Source organism: Centruroides vittatus, unplaced genomic scaffold (genome assembly GCF_030686945.1).
Source record: "Centruroides vittatus isolate TY-2023 unplaced genomic scaffold, ASM3068694v2 contig_1311, whole genome shotgun sequence".
Taxonomy (NCBI): Eukaryota; Metazoa; Arthropoda; class Arachnida; order Scorpiones; family Buthidae; genus Centruroides; species Centruroides vittatus.
Genome location: NW_027120834.1, coordinates 59162 through 79691, shown reverse-complemented (window position 1 = coordinate 79691; position 20530 = coordinate 59162). Strand labels below are relative to the sequence as shown.

At 31.6% G+C, this 20530-nt stretch overlaps 2 long non-coding RNA genes across 2 annotated transcripts in view; both read left to right on the top strand.

Moving 5' to 3' along the window:
* Positions 1–20530, top strand: part of LOC136990292 (uncharacterized) — a 232653-nt gene that overhangs the window by 162691 nt on the left and 49432 nt on the right. The gene's annotated exons all lie outside the window — the stretch shown is intronic.
* Positions 12755–20380, top strand: LOC136990285 (uncharacterized). Its single transcript, XR_010883030.1, has 3 exons — positions 12755–12866; positions 19167–19251; positions 20279–20380. It is a non-coding gene; the product is annotated as an uncharacterized lncRNA (long non-coding RNA).

The window sequence follows — 20530 nt, the reverse complement described above, 5'->3', positions numbered from 1 at the left end:
TTATTATGAAGTAAAAAATCTGACTTGCGTGACAATGTGACAATTTTTCTATGGTTCAGATAAATACTTATATAAGTTCAGTTTCAATAAATAATAGAAACGATTGTAATATTTGGAGTAATTCTGGTCTTAATAGTAAAATAAGTAAGAGGCTTCATACTTTTAATACTATAGAAACATGTTTCTAGTGATTAGAAGAATAGTTAAAGCATAAATATAGATATAACAGCAATAAAAACAGGAAGATCACGAAAGCGATCTTCCTGTTTTGATTGCTGTTATAAAAAATATAAGACGACAAATCGGTGTTTTTGATGTAATAAATACATTTTTGGTGAGCATTCACATACTTAACATAGTCATGTATAAAAAGTTTAGAAAGTACAATAGAATTAGAAAGTTAACACTATATACACGTATTCATATTTTATATTACCTATTTTTCTATATTTCATTTATTTTCTGTATGTAAGCATAAGGGGTTCCTTTCACGGATTTAGCATACAGGATCTTTTGGACCTTTTACACACACAATATTGTAATTCTTGCAATAAAAAATGTATACATAAAGTTTTAGCATTGTATAATGTAGTATGTATAAACGAATAATATATAATATAATGTTTTTGTATTACCAATTTAAGCTGTTTATCTTAATTATTATTTATATAAATCTTGTATTAAAAGTAAAAGAGATGTAGAATATTTTACAATTGTATAAACATATTTTTTTCTATTAGATTTTTGTTGTGTTTTTTTATTTTTTAAATAAAGTCAGTAGTATATATTATTCCTATATAGATTTATTAATTATAATAAACATACATTATGTCTAAAGTTACATTAAAATAACACTCTCTATTAACGTCTGAAATAAAGAAATAAATGAATCGAGTCCCGCCTCGCGACGGTAATTAATCGATTCTGAGCGCATCGCGTTGCATCAATTTAAATAATTTATAAAAATTAAAATAATAAATATGTTTATAAAATAATTGAATGTATCTGTCAATTATTTTATAAACATAGCCTAAGCACCAGTAAAATTAAAAACAAATCTTGGCGCGTATCTAGGACGATAAACTTAAACGGAAGCGAAGATCAACCATGACACCTTTTAATATATGCTAATTACCTTCTACTATTAAAAAATAAAAATTTTCAATAAATTCTAATTAAATTAAAATTTTTTGAATGAATTCGACTACAAACATATTGAAATACTGGATGAATACATAAAAATGACAGTTTATAAGTTATTATACCTCAGAATACATCATCTCACTTTCTCTAGTTATAAAATATTGAATTCTTTTTGTGTTAAAATCACATTTCTTCACTCAAAAGCTTCCAATAAACCAAAAATTTGAATAAATTCTTTGTAAATTATTCTCCCCTTCCATTCGTATGATATAAAACTCAAAATATCTATTTCGACTCGTCCTTATTAACTACTAGCAGACCCGGCCACGCGTTGCTGTGGCTCAAAATATATCTATTATAAATGTATAACGCCTCCCCCGTGGGGGGAATTTCAAAAAATCCCTTCTTAGTGTACATTCTCTTGACGTACAGTACCTATTAAAACGCAATCAAACACGCATCTAAAATAGTATAATAAAAGTCGAGTTCTTCACAGTAAGCCTTAATCCTGTCCCTCTCCCCGCTGGGAAATATCGAAAAATCCCTTTTTAGTGTATATTCTGTTGACGTAACCTATTAAAACGCAATTAAAAACGCAAAAAACCGCATGCAAAATAGTATAAATAGAAGCCGAGTTCTTCACAGTAAGCCTTAATCTTGTCCCTTTCCCCGCTGAGGAATATCGAAAAATCCCTTTTTAGTGTATATTCTGTTGACGTAACCTATTAAAACGCAATTAAAAACGCAAAAAACCGCATGCAAAATAGTATAAATAGAAGCCGAGTTCTTCACAGTAAGCCTTAATCCTGTCCCTTTCCCCGCTGAGGAATATCGAAAAATCCCTTTTTAGTGTATATTCTGTTGACGTAACCTATTAAAACGCAATTAAAAACGCAAAAAACCGCATGCAAAATAGTATAAATAGAAGCCGAGTTCTTCACAGTAAGCCTTAATCTTGTCCCTTTCCCCGCTGAGGAATATCGAAAAATCCCTTTTTAGTGTATATTCTGTTGACGTAACCTATTAAAACGCAATTAAAAACGCAAAAAACCGCATGCAAAATAGTATAAATAGAAGCCGAGTTCTTCACAGTAAGCCTTAATCTTGTCCCTTTCCCCGCTGAGGAATATCGAAAAATCCCTTTTTAGTGTATATTCTGTTGACGTAACCTATTAAAACGCAATTAAAAACGCAAAAAACCGCATGCTAAAATAGTATAAATAGAAGCCGAGTTCTTCACAGTAAGCCTTAATCTTGTCCCTTTCCCCGCTGAGGAATATCGAAAAATCCCTTTTTAGTGTATATTCTGTTGACGTAACCTATTAAAACGCAATTAAAAACGCAAAAAACCGCATGCAAAATAGTATAAATAGAAGCCGAGTTCTTCACAGTAAGCCTTAATCTTGTCCCTTTCCCCGCTGAGGAATATCGAAAAATCTCTTTTTAGTGTATATTCTGTTGACGTAACCTATTAAAACGCAATTAAAAACGCAAAAAACCGCATGCAAAATAGTATAAATAGAAGCCGAGTTCTTCACAGTAAGCCTTAATCTTGTCCCTTTCCCCGCTGAGGAATATCGAAAAATCCCTTTTTAGTGTATATTCTGTTGACGTAACCTATTAAAACGCAATTAAAAACGCAAAAAACCGCATGCTAAAATAGTATAAATAGAAGCCGAGTTCTTCACAGTAAGCCTTAATCTTGTCCCTTTCCCCGCTGAGGAATATCGAAAAATCCCTTTTTAGTGTATATTCTGTTGACGTAACCTATTAAAACGCAATTAAAAACGCAAAAAACCGCATGCAAAATAGTATAAATAGAAGCCGAGTTCTTCACAGTAAGCCTTAATCTTGTCCCTTTCCCCGCTGAGGAATATCGAAAAATCCCTTTTTAGTGTATATTCTGTTGACGTAACCTATTAAAACGCAATTAAAAACGCAAAAAACCGCATGCAAAATAGTATAAATAGAAGCCGAGTTCTTCACAGTAAGCCTTAATCTTGTCCCTTTCCCCGCTGAGGAATATCGAAAAATCCCTTTTTAGTGTATATTCTGTTGACGTAACCTATTAAAACGCAATTAAAAACGCAAAAAACCGCATGTAAAATAGTATAATAGAAGCCGGGTTCTTCACGGTAAGCCTTAATCCCGTCCATCTCCCCCCAGTAGGGGGAATTTAGACGTGTATATTATATACAAACACTTGCGTATTCGAATGCAACGTTGTGTCAAAATTCAAAAGGAATCGGTAGGAACAAACAAACGTTATATTTTATTTATATAGATAGATAGAAAATGATCTGCTTTAGTCTATTCTAACAGAAAAGCATAACGCCTCACAGAAAAGCCAACTTAGGTTGTCAGAAGTTAGCGCCATCTGTTGGACATGAAAGCCTTAATCCATATATAAATATATTTTTGAAAGGGGGGAAATAGTGGTCTTCACATATGCCACAAACCTTTGCGGGAGTGTATTAAACAACTTCCCAAAGTTTCATGGCAATCGGATAAATAGTGTGGTAATGCATGAAGGACAGACACACAGACACACACACAGACAGACATACATTCGTTTTTATATATATAGATTTAATTGCATTTTTCTGTTACTTGTAATTAAAATAAGTTCAGCTCTGGCTTATAATAAATGTGATATTTAGAAGATGTTCATAAAATACGTTTGTATTTTTATTGAAAGTCAAGAGGGTATAAGTTTATAAAATATACACAGTTTTTCCCTCTTAATTATATTTACAATAGAGACATACAAGCTAGACATGTCCAAAGCACATCGAATATATAATTGCAAACTCATTTAAAAAATGCTATAAACAAAAAAATTATAGGACTACTTACCGACTCTACACTACCATCGTTAAGCTTGTTTTCGTCGTGGAGCTGCACATTGGAGGGCGTGACCTGGCTTCGACGTCAGTCGCTCACGTGACTACATCTCTGACGCGTTCCGGACAACTTTTTCTTGTGGCGGAAGAATTCGTTCTGTTTGCACTATACCTTGCAGGCGTCAGGTCAGGGCCGGATTTGAGGCGATTGGAGCGATTGGTGCCAATCGGGCCCCGCATCACATCAAAATTTATATATTTAAAAATAGTACATGTGACAAAAATAAATATTTAGTTATATTATTATTAAAAATAAAACAACATACAGTAGAGCATCGATTATCCGACTCAATTGGGGACTGGGGTTGGTCGGATAACTGAAAAAACGGATAACCGGAAAGTATGAAAAAATACATTATTAGTATAGTATATTAGTATATCCCATGTAATTAGTATATTAGTATATCGCTATTAATCTACTTCGCGTTGAATTTTCATCGATGTTAAGCCTAACCAAAGTTTTTTTTAAAAATAATAATTGTCGCTATTGTATCGTTAAAAATTATTTCTTTATTCTGCACAAAATAAATACAGTACTGTACTGTTTATTGAAAAATACAGTATAAAACAATATATATATATATGTATTCGGATTACATATTTTACATAAAGTAGGCCTATAGATTAGAAAAAAAAGTCCAAAATTTTCTTTTGCTTCACAGCTGACACTCGTTTTTTTTGCCGCTAAATCTCGCACACGTTTTAAAAACAGCAATTGGATAGCGTCGTTAAATAAAATTAATCCTCGTTTAAATACTGGCCTCCCTTTCGTGGTGGAGCCAGTGTTGCCAGCTAAAACACGCAAAAATTTAACAAAAATAATATTAAAGTAGCCAAGACAGCCAAATATTGTAGCACCACATCACTAGCGAACATTTGAAATTTGCTGACTAGAATGCGGTCGGTTAACCGATGTGACGGTTGATCGGGGGTCGAATAATCGATGTTCTACTGTATTTCAATATGTAAATTAGCTGTTAATTAATTTTGTTATTTAAAGTTTGAGAGACCCCGCAAAAAAAATTCAATCGGGCCTCGCACCTATTGGATCAGGCGCTGCGTCACGTGATAGAGCAAAGACACCCAACGGTGCGTACATTAATTAATAGCGGTCGCTAAGCTGGGCTGCTGTTTGTAGACATTTGCGAACGTAGGTGAAAAAAGAGACGCCAGTAATATCGAGTATCTTGATGCGGGATCTGTAATTTTTAGAGAGAAAATTTAAATTATGGGTTCCAATAGCATTCAAAGTAGCTGCGAAAAAAACTCGAGACAACACTTACATCACCGTGTGGGTATATATATTGACGTGCGTTTTTACAACTTTTTAAATTTTTATTCATAAAACTACAAAAACGGAAATATCTGAGCTGTTGAGCATGCCACGTTGACTTCTAAGGGCAAACTACTACAGTATTATAAACACCCGTCGTTGCGTCAAACAGCACGCTTCCCAACAGAATGCACAAACGAGTTCAGAATTATCCTTTACTGCTAACACGTGACTACTTCTTGGGGACAACCCGTGTGGACAGCCCGTGGACCAGCTTTGCTTAGTTACGCTTCCGTAACACCGTAACTTTCTATAACGAAATTCACCTCTTAACAGTGACGCGACGTATATATCCGCAAAAAAATTCATATAAAATACCTGGACCATGTCTTGAAGTCATAGAATTTTCACAAGTAGTTGGATTCTCCAACTTTGTTTTGGAATATCCTTTAGTTGTCGAGAAATTACAATAAAAGAGAGAAAATTAAAATAAATATGAAATTTAGAGGGCCATCTAACGACATAAATCGAATTTAAACCTCCCGCCATCATCTGATTGGTTAAAAAAATTAATATTCCTAATTGGCTCGCGTCAGAAAAAAGTAGGTGTGACTTCTGTAAATGACGCTATCGCGAGAGCACCGATACAACCCGAAAATGTAAACAGCCTACGTCATTAGTCTAACGGTTCTTGTCTGACCTACTTTTTCGTAAAATCAACATTAGAGTAAGACGTAGTAATTTATAGTAAAACGGTCTTCTCTAATATTCATAGTACTTTGTAAAACTTGGATTTCAATTTAATAAGTATCATTTAGTTCAGAAACATTATAAATACATCATTATATAGGAGAATAACATTAAAAAACTTTATTCTTTAGTATAATACAATTTACAAAATCAAAAGTTCGTATATCGTAATGTTACGAAAAAATGATATCGAAACATACAAAGTCAACTAATTTACTTAAATTCAGTTCATTATACAACTGTTGATACGCTTGCCTTCATCAGTTTCTTCAAACAAAATTCGAAAACTTCAATTAATCCTTTAAATATTTTAAGCGCCATTACTATTCGAATGATGTATTTTTATATCAAGACTGAATTTTACATAATTTATTACTGTGATTACAAATATAACTGGAAAATATTTTCGATATAATCACTAAGCCATAACAATCACAACTAAATGGTTAAATTATAAATTTTTTCTAACATTTTCTAATCGAGAAATACATAGTAATACTTTTTTTTTATATTAGTTTTTCCATATTCTATGTATACTTTCTATATTCACATCTATTTAGTTCCATCTAATTACACTTTTCAGGGCTATAATTTTGTAGCTTATTCTAAATATTATATTATTATATTTATTACAAGTTTACCAACGTTATTAAAAAACTATTTTTCTGTCAATGTATTCTCTATATTTTTCTTACGAGCAATTCTTGGAAATGTGTCAGTTTTGTTATTTTCTGAGTCCACACAGTAAAATAAAAAAATTTATCTGTGCAGTTTTCGAAATGGACTTGCATCATGGTGCTTGTATATGAAAATATTCATGTAAAAATGAATTATGTAATATAATAAATGTTTTCGTTTCTTAATGCAGTGTTCGTATTCCTTTCTTAAACGTTTAAACGTTAACAGTAATATTAAAAATACACACTTCCTTTTCTACAAAAACTCTTTTAAAAGAGTAATTTTCTAGAAAAGATTTAAGGGTGCTACAACAACAAGTAAATTATAAGACTTTACTGTTCTCTAGGATTGATTATCGCTTAACGCGTTCAGAAGTCTTTCATTTCGACTTTATTCGACTCGAAGCAGTAGAAAAAATTTCCATGTTTAAAGATTTGTTTTTAAGCTCACGTTTGTAAAAATGAATAACCAAATCTTTTTAGATATCAAGCACAAATCTTTTACCAAGCAAACATTTTCGTTACATTTAGGCATTAAGAATTCAGCCAAAGTTCCTAGAACCTATCTGGTCTCTCAAATACCGTTGTTATATCGTTAGTTTTTTTCTTAGGTCTTTAGGTATTTTGTTCATCCACCTGTCTTTTAGGTATTCTTTCCTCCATTAGGTTCATTTATGCTATTAAATTTCGATGGTTAAAAGTCGACGGGGTGACAGTTAATGGGGGTCGTATGTATCTCCATTGAGGTCGGGACTTAATGACGATTGTACTCGTTAATAGCAATTGTAATTTTTTATGCAAAACTCACCCCTACCCTTAAAATTACGCTTTTTGTCATTTTCTTATTTAAAAATATAAAAAGTTTTTTAAGATATGATAACAGTTTGCGTCATCAATATTTTAAATGTTTCCGGAAAAGTTGCGTAACTCGTTGCTGGTTTATCCTAATATCGCATTTTCCTTCCGAATGGAAATAGAGAGAGAGAGTTTACATAATAAATTAAATATAATATACCTGTTAATGTTTACACAATTACTTTTTAAATCAGCGATATTTTCCTTTGTTTTTTAATTTCTTTCCCGTTTTTCCTCTATGTTAAGGTGACCAGACGTCCCGCGTATGGCGGGACTTAAACAATTTGTCCTGTTCCGCAGCGTTTTAAAAATGTCCCGACTTTTTGGAAGGATTAAATTTTTGTTAATTATGTGTCTTAAACTTGCATTTTATGTTTAAGATTCGGTAAAGATAGTTTCGTATTGTAATTGTACGCCATATTAGATATATATTTTGTTGTAATTTTTGTATATTTTCCTTTCTTTCGTCTATTGTTTGTCCCTTGTAGAAATTTCCTTCCCAACCCTTCCTACTTGGGTGGTAGTGATCTAATCCCTTTAGAACAAAAGAGAGGAATGTGATCCTGAGAGATGTGTGTGAACAACATTCGTTGCTGAGACATTACAATGATATTGAACATTTAAATTGGTTCATGTTAAAACAAGAACTTAATTGGGAAGATGTGCAAAAATTATTCAATCACATTAGTCAACATTTTCCAGATAGCAATATTTCTGAAAATGATCTTTTTAATGAAGTATCATTATTAAAAAATATATATATATTGATAAGGAAAAGGTTAAATCTTGGGCATCAGCAAAAATCTCAACAGAGAACAAATGGCTAGAAATACTTCATCATTTTGAAACAAACTATATTTCATACAATAACGCATTAAAAACTGTGGAATATGCACTCTCCTTGCAGGGAACAAATACCCCGACTGAACGCGTTTTTTCTACCGTGAATAAAGTGTGGACATCCGACAAATCACAATTAAGTGTTGAGACTATAGAAGTCATATTATGTGTAAAATATAATTTAACAAATTCTCGTGAAAATTTTATGACATTTTAAACAACCACAGCAATTTATTTTTAAAAAGTCACTCAAATATGAGAAATATGTAAAAGATTAAAGTTTTTAAAAATTTATAATAGTATATATGTTACAGTCAAAACCCGCTTTTAGTTAGAACGCGTTTTAACTAGTTGAAACTAGTTTATACTTGATATCTTTGTTAAAACCCGTTTTGTCTAGTTAAAACTAGAATTTACTGCTAGTCAAAAATGAATTTTTGAGTTAAAACTAGTTTTAACTAGACAAAACGGGTTTTAACAAAGATATCCAGTATAAACTAGTTTCAACTAGTTAAAACGCGTTCTGACTAAAAACGCGTTTTCACTAACATATATACAGGGTGGGCCAACGAAAAAGAAACTGCAGAGTGTTCGTGTTCGTCCAAGCAAATCGCTTGGACAGGTCGATTTTACTCTCGAGGGGACATCTTTTGCAATAAAGTTTTTGCAATTCTGAATATTAACTAAACAAACATGTTTTTTCGAAATAAATGTTTGTTTAGTTAATACAAAATAAACGAGTTTTTAAAATTTTTTGTTGTCTGTTGTATTCAGAATCGCAAAAACGTTATTGCAAAAGATGTCCCCTCGAAAATAAAATTGACCTGTCTGAGCGATTTGCTTGGACGAACACGAACACTTTGCTGTTTCGTTTTCGTTGGCCCACCCTTGTATTTATTATATTCGTAATTTTGCATATGTTGAAATTTTAAAAAATACAATACAATTTATGCGGTTTTTTATGATAAAATTTTGTTGCTCTAGAACAGCGGTTCCCAACCTTTTTTTTGACCAGGGACCACTTTGATTTCATTGTTGTTAGCAGGGACCACAAGGTTTAAGAAGAATAAACTGTGTCAATCTAAAAATAAACTTTAATCAAAACTTTTAACATAAGTAATCGTTAAACTCAAGAGTAACATGCTTTAACAGTACTATTATAATAGAAAACATAACATTTTTATTAAAAATTAAATTCAGTTTGTATCAATGTAGGAATAATAATTTAAAATGAATAAAAGTTTTAAATCTTTCACGGACCATATTTTAGCTCTTGCGGACCACTGCTCGGGAACCACTGCTCTAGAACAATTTTTTAAACAAGACAATCTCTCCCCCTCCCCGTGAATTTTGTCTCGCTTTACCAATGTTAAAATCTGGTCACATCACTCTATGTGCGTTGGAGATTTAGAAATTTTGTGGCTACACCGTCTCTCTTCTACACGGGAAACAAGAATTACTTGGGAGAAACCAGGGACGTGCCCTGTGTCCATATATATATTCCTTTACTCTGTGTCTGTCTCAGGTAAACTTCTTTCATTAGAACTGTCTAAACACCATGTTCACTTTTCCGACATGTGACGGAAGTTAGACTGATTAGCACAGAGCAGTTGGCGTTACCAACCCCATGTTGGTGGTGATTAATCTAGAAAAGGCGGGGGAGGGGGGTAAAGGTTGGGTGATCGTAGAGAAAGATTGAGGTCACGACAATCTCTTTCTTTTAAAACACGTGTGAAGGAAAATTGCCTTTCATAGTTTTCAGATTTGGAGAACAATTACAGTAAGGCACACAAAGCGTTAGTTTCTTAAAATAAGTTTTTATAACAATATTTCCAAGCTTTTCTTTATATATATACAGTCAAACCTGTTTTTATGCGGTCTTTTTTGTGCGATTTTTATTTGTGCGATTTTTTTATGCGATTTTTTATTTCTGCGGTATAGTTGGCGACTAGTCTCGTGCGATTTGTCATGTCTCACGTTGACTTATTATAGCTAAATAAACTTATTATAGCATAAATGCACTTATTATAGTAATATTATTGCATGAATATGCGAAAAATGAAATAATTTACTTTTTAAGTCAACAAAACACCACCTGGACAAAAATATGTAAAACAGACGATAGACCAGACGATGCAGTCAAGTGCTGACATCTGTTGTCAATAAATTCTATTCTCGTACGGTTTTGAGTTATTTTCTATGCGAGACTTTTTTTATGCGGTCCCTGTTGACCGCATAAAAAAATATTTTTTAATTGTGTTGCGAAAACTATTTTTTACAGCCATTCGTGATGTTTCGTGCGATTTTTTTATGCGGTCCCTATCCACCGCATAAAACCAGGTTTGACTGTATATATATAATATATATATATATATATAAGAAAATGGGTTTAGGGCGTTGGGTATAACTTTATGGAATACAGGGGGAGGTGGATCGAAAAACTTTAGGAATCACTAGTTTAGCGGATAATTGGTGCGAAATCGCACGCTAGAACAATGGACTCAACTGTCCAAAGGAACTGGGGTTTTCACACTTTAACAGAAAAGGAAGTTCCTCTGTAACTGTTCGAGATAAAAGAACAACAATTAAAGCAAACAAAGCTACACTCGGTGCCGTAATTAAGTCGTTAAAATACCACGTTTGCATTGGAAAAAGGAAAATAGATAGAAATCTTGTTACATAACTCTGGATATCTTCTATTTCGAAGTTAAGACAATGAAGAAAATGTGCACATTTTCAAGTCTATGTTTTATCCATTTTCATCAACCACAGAAGTAACAGCTAAAAACACATGAAGAAAAACTTTACGAAAAGACAAACAATAAGTAGAAAATTCACATAGTTAAAACGATATCAACGTCAGCCTTTCTATGGAGGATCTGACGTTTTTACATTAAAAACAGAAGTATAATCTTTTTACTATACCATCAAGTCCTTAACATATTTATAACTGGTCTGGCCCTCTAGTGGTGGTTCCGAGTATTCCAATTCAATTACATATTGTTACATAACTGTTCCGTACGTAACTGACAATTTTTTTCTTATCTCTTATGGTTTTCAGATTTGGAGAACAATTACAGTAAAGACTTAAAGTGTGAGTTTCTTAAAAAGTTTTTTTCTAACAATGTTTCCAAGCATTTCTCATTAAAAAAGGGGGGTTTGGAGAGTACAAAAATAGAGAAAAATATCGAACAAATAAAATAAACTTTTGTTAAAAATAAATTATGAGCTCTGCATTCTTGCATAATATTAATTTTGCATTGAATTTTTCTGCATTAATGTTTAGAAGTGATACGCAGGTACCACATTTTTCCATTTAACTTATAAAACGAAAGTTATTATTTCTGTAACTGTCCGAGATGAAAAAAAAACAGCAATTAAACAACGGCAATACAACTGCATTGGAACAGGGAAATAGATACAAATCGTTTAGCAGATTGTAACATGCTTGAAACGGGGCTGGTTCTGATAGGTTTGGTTAATGATTTTTATCAGTCCGATAGGTAAATATTACATTATCTTTAGGAAATGGTTTCGAGGCAGGATTCTTGTTATCATTTCGTTCTGAAGCAGTCTGTATATGGACCAATAGAAACAGAATTCGCAATGCCCATTGAAAAAGTAATGCTAAAAACCCCAAATTTCTGCTATCGACTGAATTTTTTACATTTTATCGATGATCTCATTTTCATTATTCTGATACTATAATATATTCAATTAGTTGTAACTCTCTTTTCTTTTGCCACATAACTATAGAAATTATTTTAGGGTTTTTTTTCGCACAGAATATTATCAAATTTAAATTTATTTAAATTTATTTAGTAATTTCATTCATATGTTTCAGAAATTTTCCTGCTTTTTGATTTTTTTAATTTTAATTTTTTATTATTAGACAGTTAACATTGAACCATCAGGCTACGTAGTATTATGTGAACCAGAAAATTTTTAGATGTTAAGATTGTTTAGATGTTAGATGTTATAATTAAATAAGCTTATTTTATTTTTAGTTAGCCTGCTATCAACATTTATAGGTGCGTTTTAAGAAACATACTATTAACCAAATAACACGTGATTTTATACGGCAGAGTAACACGTATGCTAGTGACGTGTCACCACTGGAGTTTCTTCCGTTAACCTTGAGGGTACACCCCTGTTTCCTGCTGCAACAGTAACAAGGACAATGAGTTTACTAGTCTTTGTTACTTGCTTTAAATTTCGAAAGAACATTTATTAATCGATTAATTCTTTGACTGAATACAGATTGTTGATAATATCGAAAAAATGAAGATAAAACAAGAAACAGAAAATTTAGATTTTACAATTGATCGAGACGACGGAAAATTTGAAGTCGATTTAAAGAATGTCAAGAAAGAATTCAATACGAATGTTAAGTGTTATAAGACAATTAAATCGGAGCCTTTAGAGGTGAGTGAAAAATACTTTTCTTTAAGATTGCAGTGTTGCTTTAACGACGAGAAACACAACTAAAATGCTTAAATATGAAGTAAGACATAGGAAGACATAATTTTTAAAATAATATACAGTAAAGAACCGAAAATCGGAATCAATTGGGGACTGCGGTTGTTCAGATTAGGGATTTGTTCCGATTACGGTCTATGTACGAAAAAATATATTAACCTGTCCGATGTTCAAATTTTTCTCCGTTGCGTGTCGCTTCGTGTTGAATTTTCGTCGATTTTAAGCCTAACGAAAATTTTTATAATAATAATCGAGGCTATTGTATCGTTAAAAATTATTTCTTTATTTTGTACAAACAAAATAAATATATTGAAGAATATAAAAACATGAAAATTATACTTTAGAAGTAAATTTAGTATCAAAAACGTTCGATTCAGCACGACACAGTCCGACTGAAAATCGTGCCGATTACTGGCGATTCCGATTACCAGGGTGCCGATTTACGACTCTCTACTGTATTTATATAAATAGTGGCTCTACGAGCTTTAAACCGAGCTTCCACATTTTCGATTTCAAGAAAAAGTCATTTTGGCTGTTTATTACAATACTTGACAGTGTTCGTTTTAGAGAGGTTAAAAGCGTCGTTTGCCAACTTTTTACGTTTTCATTACTATTTCCAAAATTTCAAAATACACTTTGTTTACTTAAATTCATGACTACGAGGGAAAATGTTACGATTTTGATGCAAGAGAAGTCAGCGGAACTCAACTGTCAAACGGACATCAGTGCGACAGTTGTCTCCAGGATTTTTATTATGCCATTAGATTTAGATTTATTTAATTTTTATTTACTACTAATTGGTGATCCTTTGCAGCAGCTACGTGACTTTACTTATGATATTAACTAGGCTAAATTTTCAAATTTCAGACATGTAGTACAGTACGTTACTGCTATTGACCTTTTTAAATATCGAGAACACAGAACATCAAAAATTAGCTACCGGGGACCCGATTAACTGTAGTCACGTGATTTTTTAATCATTATTAAACCATATTTATTTATTTATTACGTGTATTAAATAAGACAGCATCTATAAACTGTAAAGTTTCTATTTAATCTATATCTATAATCGAGATGGGTTGATAATAATAATTAGCGCAGAGCCGAAACGGTTAAAAGTTGAAAGTTGAAATTTGGTATACAGTTAGGGTACGTTCACGAGAACATACACTAAGAAGGGATTTTTCAAAATTCCTCCCCCGCTGGGGAGAGGGAGAGCATTAAGTCAATGGAGTGTTAACAATGGAAGTGTAAAGAGAAAGCGAAGTGCAAGATTTACAGGCGCAGATGCAATTTTTTGCGTTTTTGTGAAAAATCGAACATATTTTTAGACCCATCTAAAAATTCTCTAATTAGTCTGGAAACAGAGCGACCTAATTCTTGCATTCTGTGAAAACGGGTGAGATTCACTATAATGTAATAATCTTAATCTTCGCTATTGTTACGTTTTGCCCGAGCAACGCCAGCCTTATCTGCTAGTTGTTTAATTAATAAACTGTCATTTTCACGTATTTATTTAATAATAAAATTCTCCAGATTTTAAGTAAGTGAACGAAGCTTTATAAGAAAACAATCAAAAATAATCCAGATAAAATGTTATTTCGAAGGAATTTATTAATTAAACGATTAGCTTATACAATAAACAGCAGTTACATATAAATAATAAGATGGATTACCATCAACGTTATAAATGATCCTATTAGTGTGGTTTCAAAGTTTAAAATTCAACAGTTTGTTCCACTAAGTGTTCGCAGTAATTTTGATTTATTTAATGGACACAATACTGATGAACCCTTAGAAACAATTAATAAATTATCTGGAAAATATTCCTTCGCAAACTTCCTTAAATATTAATAAAAGAATGTGTTTAAAAATATGACGTAATTTACAAATAACTTTCCACTAACATAAATTAATATTTATATAAATTATGTTAACTAAATTTATGCTTTAACTATTTTTCTAATCACTAGAAACGTATCTCTATAGTGTTAAGTAGCGTAAACAAGAATTCATAAATAATGCCTTAAGTAAAACATCTGTAACTTGTCAATCCAATTTTACAGAAATAATACCTAAATTTTTGAATTATTTATATATATTACATTAAAAGGATTAATTTCTTGTCCAGATAAAAACAGAAAATAGTATTTGGCATACATATTAGTGATGTAACGAATATTCGGTTACTACCCAGTATTCGGCCTATTCGGCCTATTTTTCGCTATTCGGCCGAATACGGAATATTTAAATCACTATTCGGCCGAATACCGAATACCTAAAAACAGGAGTAAGAAATAACAAAAACACAGTAAATTAATCATTTTGGAAACTTTATTAATGCTAAACATTAAATTATAATTATTAACGTTAATAAGAAATAGAGTCTAACTCTAGTAAAATTATTTCGTAATTAAATAATAATATAGCCTTTATCTAGCCCGATATCTTATGGCATTGATGGTATGTAGGTTAGAACGAATCGGGCATTAGTGTTATTGTTTAGTTAATTATGTTATATTCGTATTCTTGTATATTTTAATATTTTTTACGATATTTTAAAATGATTTACGAAACGTTTTATTGAAACTTATCGTATTTAATGAAAGAATTATTTATTTCTAGAAGATGAGTAACTACTATATAATTTATTTTATATATAAAGCAAAGAATGGGCATTTCTCATTATATGCAAAAGATAACATTTGAAATCATGTTAATTTTAAAAATATTGACAAAAACAATAGCAACAAAATATCACAAAACTTCACAAATAGAAACCCCCCAATAATATACTTGAACTGTTTCACATCTGGGGAGAAACTAGACCATATGTCCCCACTAAAGTATATATCCTTAGGGTACTATTCAGTCTACAAATACGTAGTAAAAATAAAATTTTACTGCTTAATTAAAAAGTTAAAAAAGATCGATTGCAAATAAAATAACTTATAAGTTATAACTTGCATCTAAATACTAACAACTGCCGAATCATATCGGGCTATTTACGGCTATTACATAAATTATAAATTAATTTGGCACTAGAGGTAGACGTTAGGCTCAATCTCATAGTAACTTTAATAATTATAATTTAATTAATACATTTAAATAATTTAGACCTACTGGAAGAAAAAATCGGTGACATCGGGCCAATAGAGAGCAGGGTGCGCGATCCTTGCATAATGAGGTTTGAGCGCTAATTTTTATATGTGCGTTAATCAAGCCGAATAGTTTGGCCGAATATTCGGCCATTCGGCCACGCTTCTGGCCGAATATTCGGTATTCGGTCACGCTCCTGGCCGAATATTCGGTATTCGGCTGAGGCCGAATATACTATTCGTTACATCACTAATACATATGTTTTCAAATTTATATTGTTTGTAAATACTAAATGTATCAATGATTGTATACAATTATATAATAGTTGTATTTACAGTACAGTAAAACCTGTTTTTATGCGGTCTTTTTTGTGCGATTTTTTTATGCGATTTTTTATTTGTGCGGTATAATTGGCGACTAGTCTCGTGCGATTTGTCATGTCTCACGTTGACTTATTACAGCATAAATGAACTTATTATAGTAATATTATTGCACGAATATGCAAAAAATGAAATAATTTAATTTTTAAGTCAACAAAACACCACCTGGACAAAAATATGTAAAACAGACGATAGACAAGACGATGCAGTCAAGTGCTGACATCTGTTGTCAATAAATTCTATTTCGTACGGTTTTGAGTTATTTTCTATGTGAGACTTTTTTATGCGGTCCCTATTTACCGCATAAAAACAGGTTTGACTGTATTGTAAGCTAGAGCTGAAATTATTGTACTTACAAAGAACAGGAAAATACAAATAAATAATTAATAGGAAAAATTAAAATAAATAATCCGTATGAGATTTATACCAAAGGAATGAGATGAGAGAATAACTTACAAAGAATTGATTAAAATTTCTAGTTTATTGGATTATCTCGAGGTGTAACAAACGATTCAAAAGATAAGTATTTACAGGAGTATATGACAAAGATAATGTAAAAAGCACCGCGACGACACGGGCTCAAAGCCGGCCAAACTATACAAAGTGTCTTGCGCGAAACAAGGGCACAAAGCCAGCTTGAAGAAAACTATGTACAGAAATCAGTGGTCTATATTACAATAAAACAGGCGGAGTGAAGTCCAGCGCTGAGAAAGAAGCAGGAGAGCTGAAAGTTCCTACTGGCGGGGACGTCGTTGGGTCTCCTGGGTTGGTATTGTTGGTTGTTGCTGCCGGTGACATGTTTGATGTATATTTCCCGGCTGTAGCGGATGTTATTACAGATAAAAGTTATGTTAGTGATATAACTCTGGGTGTGTTACACTGAGCCCTCTAGACCCAGTAGCGCCTTTGTAAGCAAATTTTAAAAAATTGAAAATTCTTTAAAAAATCTGAACATACTTCTTAACATCTCAACCTGCCGGCATGCATTAGACACTTTTTGACATGAAAGTAGGTCTGGGTATTGCACAGGGGCAAATCTAGGGTTGTCGGGGCCTATTGAAGTCCAATGGGGCCCCATTTTTTGTTAGATCAAGAATCTTTAAATTGAATTTAAAGTTCATTTATATATTATTATTATTAATAATATTAACTGTATTTTACTATACGATAAGTGCTCATTATTAATGAAAAGTATTAAAAATTTATGAGAAAAATTCAATTTTCGTGGGCCCTTGACACTTGGAAGCTCTGGGCTTAAGCCCTATTAGTCCCTACGTAGATTTGCCCCTGGTCTCGTAGACCCAAAGTTCGAACTGCGATTAGTGAAAGTTTCAAACGCTAGCCGCGATGAATTTAATATGTTTCTGGTTTCTACCCTTTTCTCTTCTATAGCATAGTGTTGAGAAGACTTCCTGCCATTAATTGGCTGTTGAAGTTTATCTTTAAACGCTTTTTAAGCTGCTTATTATAGTCGAATGTTGTAATAATCGTTTGAATAACAAGTAAAACGTCTAATAGACACTATTTAAAGTACAGAGTACATTGACATAAACTGACTTACATTTGGCGAAGTTCACCACCCACAGTAGAGAGAGAGAAGGTAAACAACAATACATTTGTAATCAATACAATAACTTTACACCACGTGCTTCTATAGACTTGCAGTGTTTGTTTCAAAGAAAAATATATATATTTTTTATATTATAATCGTTGCAAATTAATTGAAACTTTCAAAATACTTTTTTCGAAAATTTGTAATTTAACCATTGTGAACCGATATGTTTATAATAGAAAATTAAAAATACATCAATTTTAGTAAACCTAACGGTGTTGATTGACATAAATACTAACTTGGATTACTCTCAATAATTATAAATGGTACAATTCGGTCGATTGCCCTATTAGAATCGTTAAAAAAGACAAATAAACCGTGGCGTGTTATAACTTTTTTGGACCGGGACAAATGTAAATTAAGAAGTTTCACGTGAAGTGTTGAATGGAACTGAAAAAAAAAATGAGGGACATCTATTTATTTCATCAAATTTTATACAGTTTATGCGTTTAATTATATTTATTTCAGAATTTCATCGTAAAGTTATGAAAGTTTTTAAGGAAAGGGTTTTATTGGACAATTCCTCTAAATTCTTTCAAAATTTTATTATTTTGAAGGAATTTAAAGCGGTGGAAATCACGGAAAGTTGAACAAACTGGGACAATGGCGGAAAAAGCGTAAAAATTTCGAGAAAACTGCGAGCGTAACTTATGAGAGGTCCCTTAATGTCACATTAATTGTAAACTAGAGCTGAACTTATTCTAGTTAAAAATAACAAAAAAATACAATTAAACACTTAATAAGAACGAGTATATTTTGTATATTTTATATTATACAAATGGTATAAAATAATAATTAACAAAGAATTTATTTAAATTATTTTTATTTTCGATGTTTTTGTAGTTGTAACAGAGAAATAATTCAATATTTTATAACTAGAGAGGGTGAGATGATGTATTCTGTGGTATAATAAACTTGAAAACTGTCATTTTTACGGGTTCATTTGGTATGAGAATGCTTCAGAGTGCAATTAACTAAATGTATTCTTATAAAAAAAAAAAACCAATCAAAAGAAATGCAGATAAAATATTATTATTTTAAAGGAATTTGTTGATTAAACGAGATTTTTAGTTTTAGTTTTAATATTTTTTTTATTTATTCTTCTGTAAAATTTAACTTGTGTTATAATGTAACGTAATAGTTCTATCGTTTCAGGTAAATACTTATGAAAATTCAATTTCAACCAATAACACAAACGGTTCGAATATTTGGAATAATTCTTGTTATAATAGTGAAACAGGTAAGAAGCTTCATACTTTGAAAACTATAAAAGAATAGTTAAAACATAAATATAAATAAATTTATATTTATGTAAATGTTAAGGTGATAGCGCTTAACACTTACTACTACATGACTACATGACAATAGATTCATGCCGATCATCTAGGTAACATCTTTGGGGAAAACTTTAAATTGAAATAACGCGACTTCCTGTTCGCATCAGAAGTTCGTATACAGTTAATACAGGCCTCTTGTCAATAAAGTTTTCATATCTTGTCTTTTATTTCATCTATCTAACTACGTTGTCGAGATTAAGGAAAGACGGACGGACAGCCTTACGGACGACAGAAAGAATTTATAGGTCTACCAGTGGCGTAGCGTAGAGGGGGCGGCACTTTTAGGGAGAGGCATTTTTTCACAATAAATAATAATAATATCTTGTAAAAATTTGAACCATTTCATTTCATATTTTTGTCGCACCTACGATTCGGACCGATTGAAACGAGCACGGAATTTTTCATTACTTATTCTGTGACGAAACTGGGGAATCCCCTTTCTTTAAATGAATGTATAATAATGACATCTTGCTCATTGTAGCGAATGACAACACCGTCTGTACTGACTTGTAGGGATTTCCCGTATATTATTTAAGGGGGCTGCTGACACCCACGCTACGCCACTGAGGTCTACAATTTATTAACATTTCATTATTAACATTTTATTAACATTATGTATATTTTATACACGATGAAGACTCGTGTGTCATGTAGAGTCGAAATTAGCGAAGATTTTACTTATTATTAACGTTTATAATTTTGTAAACCATTCATTTCTAGCCTCAAAATTAAACGTTTTGACATTTTATAATAATTAAAATTAAAAAATTTTTAAAATAAAATATCATAACAGATGGCGCCAGCATTATATTAAAATTTTTTTCCGGGAAAGTTATACAATTCGTTGCTTGATGTTTATACGAAAATCTAGCGAGGGATATATTTCGTCCTTAGATTTATAATAAAAATACTTTGTAAATTCCAATACAGGTTGTAAGAAAGAAGAAATAAAAGAGGAGAATTGTAATACCAAATACGATATAAAATCGGAATGTAAAGTTGTTTTGAAAAGGTTGAATTTTAAAGTAAAAACAGAAGATTGTAAACAAGTTGAATACGTAGACTCGAAGGTAAGTGATAAAAGTTAAAAATATTTTACACATTTTATTAGTGAAATTTGCATATTACTTTCAGTAAATTATCGAAACGGGAGGTTTTATACCAATTTTATACAATTTTACT